Consider the following 331-nt stretch of genomic DNA (forward strand, 5'->3'; position numbering starts at 1 on the left):
TTAACTATCTTACCCAGGACCGCCGAAGCAGCGTGGACCAGGGGAGAACTATACTTTGTCTTGTATGCCCTCTTCCACATAGGGCAAGCTAGAACTAACTATCTTACCCAGGACCGCCGAAGCAGCGTGGACCAGTGGAGGACTATACTTTGTTCATAACACCACAGTATTGAGTAATGTGCCCTCTTCCACATAGGGCAAGCTAGAATGAACTATCTTACCCAGGACCGCCGGAGCAGTGTGGACCAGTGGAGGACTACACAATCATGAGGTTTGATATCGACTTGTGTGTTTCAATAGGGTACCGATGGTATGTTTTGAACCGATTTGA

This window comes from Anopheles ziemanni, assembly GCF_943734765.1.
Source record: "Anopheles ziemanni chromosome X unlocalized genomic scaffold, idAnoZiCoDA_A2_x.2 X_unloc_108, whole genome shotgun sequence".
Lineage (NCBI taxonomy): Eukaryota > Metazoa > Arthropoda > Insecta > Diptera > Culicidae > Anopheles > Anopheles ziemanni.